This window comes from Myodes glareolus, chromosome 24 (assembly GCF_982192425.1).
Source record: "Myodes glareolus chromosome 24, mMyoGla1.1, whole genome shotgun sequence".
Lineage (NCBI taxonomy): Eukaryota > Metazoa > Chordata > Mammalia > Rodentia > Cricetidae > Myodes > Myodes glareolus.
Window position 1 is genome coordinate 28,385,866 of NC_142049.1, and position 2,310 is coordinate 28,388,175.

Consider the following 2,310-nt stretch of genomic DNA (forward strand, 5'->3'; position numbering starts at 1 on the left):
TGAGAACATGGAGCGGTGAGTGACGTCGGTTGAAATCCCCAGAAAGGGGAGGAAAAGAAATGTAAAAAGGAATTTCAAAGGATAGGCCTAAAATAAAAAAAAAAAAAAAAAAATACAAAAAAAAAAAAAAAATCAAAGTTAAGGTATCTGAAAGGAGGTACAGAAAGCAACGGGGAAGAAAAATCCCTTAAGTTCAGTGCAGGAGGGATGTAAACAGCAGAAAAAAAGGCGAGGTAACTAAGGCGGGACTTTGAGGACGATGGGGTACGGGAGACCGCGGCTTCCGCTCCCTTTCCGTCCACCTGCGTACTCGCTGATAGAGACTGGAGGCAACAGTCTCGTAGGGAGGCGAACTTGATCACTGCCTTCCCTGTTCTTAAAGAGCCACAGAGTTTCTGAGGTGATTTTCGCCTAATTTTGTTAAGAGAGCTCAGTCTCTGGCTCTCACGTACAAAAAACTTTAATTTTTGACTGAGAAAGACAAGCTGCTTGATCGTGCTGAGAGTGCTGGCGGCAGCCGGCCCGCCTTTGAGCGGTAATGCCTGATTAGAAACACGGAAGTGGGCCAGGCACGGTGGTGCACACCTGTGATCCCAGCTACTCAGGAGGGAGACGCAAAGTTGCAAAGTTGCGCTGGAGAGTGCTGGCTCGTTCGGGAGGCGTGGCCATGCTGGCCGGTTGCTGGCGGGGAGTTTGCTGGGGGCCTACGGAAAGCCAGATCGCCATGGCGACGGGCGGGCTAAAGTCCGTGTGACATCAGAGGCTATATGTCCCGGCCTTCTGGCGGGGCTATGGTTTTTGGAGGACTTTTTCAGCACCTGAGCGGACTCGCCTGACTGAGGCGGAAGCTGCGTGGTGAGCAGCGGCGCCATAGAAGGCAGAGAGGAGCTGAATCGGCTCTGCGGAAAAACTGTGTTTCCATAGCATCATGGGCGGGCGGAGATGAGTTCCCAGAGAACGGGGCTCCGCGCGCGGGCAGACCGGGCCCTCCACGGGTGGGCGGATGCCCCCCCCTCGCCGGAGCTTGGAAAAGGCTCACAGCCGGCGGTGCGAGTTCATTGCCTGAGGTGAAACGGCGAGCCCGCGCACGGCCCGGGGCGGAGCCATGCCTTTGGGCCATGCGGAGCGCGCCATTATGGGCTTCAGAGGCGGAGCTGTGGCAGCCGCCGCTGTCCGCTGCTGCCGCCGCCCTCAGTCAAGGTCGCCAAGAATTTAGTCAGATAAAAACATTTGTCGCCAAAAATTCAGTCAGATAAAAACATTTATCCCCCAAACATCGCCCCTTCGTCAGCAGGAAGTAGCCAGATTGATGAGCAACGCCCATTCTCCCTTAAAAAACTGGTCGTGATTATCATAATAAAGGCATGTTTACCTGGTTACCGTATCCTAGGTAACAAAGAAAGGCGGACCTTTTGCCTGAGGCACCTGGTGAGATAAACAATGCTACCTAGAGGTTTTTCCATCTAAATAGGGGAGCTGGAGAGATGGCTCAGAGGTTAAGAGCATTGACTGCTCTTCCAAAGGTTATGAGTTCAATTCCCAATGACAACTGCTTTGGTTTTTAAACAATAGAGGGGGACTACACTACCAGTGACAGCTTCCCCCAGAGAAAGGATTTCTCTTGCATTCTATACACTTAATTTTTAATTCAAAATTTTGCTGGTACAGGCAAACAAGATTTGCTTTTTGAAACAGAGACCTGCAGACCTCTAAGTTCAAAACCAGCCTACTTCCAGTACTGATTGTGCTGAATTTTTACACTGAGAGTTTTTAGTACTCTTAAATGTTAATTTGGGAGGAGAGTTTTGTTTATGTTTTTCTAGGAATGCTGACATACATCTGGATGCCAGCAAGACTGACGAGAGAAGTAAAGAAGAAAGATGACCCAGTGGATGCTGAGTGTCCTGCTGTGGAAGATTCGTGCGGAGACAGCAGAGATGACCTTCTGGGCGGTGTCAAGAGCAGCTGTTTCACACCATCGACTTGAGCAACACCCTGTGCAACCTCTTATCTCTGACTCTATTTTGCCTTTTCCCTCCTTGGGGATGGGTGGGAGCAGATATCCTTGGCATGCTGCGTCTAGGTGGGGACCAGATTGGAAAATAGTTTTGCCTTATTGCTCTTAAAGACAATAATTAGGGGGAGATGTTGGGAGCCACCTGGAGGCACAGGTGGTCCTGCAGTTTGGAGGTAGCCACGTGGGGCTGAGCAACCCTGCCTGCACCCTTGCCTGCACATGCTCAGAACAGCAGAATGGCATTAACCAATCAGGACAGCGCTCAAGCCGCTCCACCGTTTAAAAGCAGCTGC

The 2,310-nt window shown here is 50.9% G+C and overlaps 1 pseudogene; it reads left to right on the forward strand.

The window, feature by feature from the left end:
- The first annotated feature begins 895 nt into the window (after positions 1-895).
- Positions 896-1,074, forward strand: LOC148117984 (Nuclear RNase P; annotated as a pseudogene).
- The last annotated feature ends 1,236 nt before the right edge of the window (positions 1,075-2,310 follow it).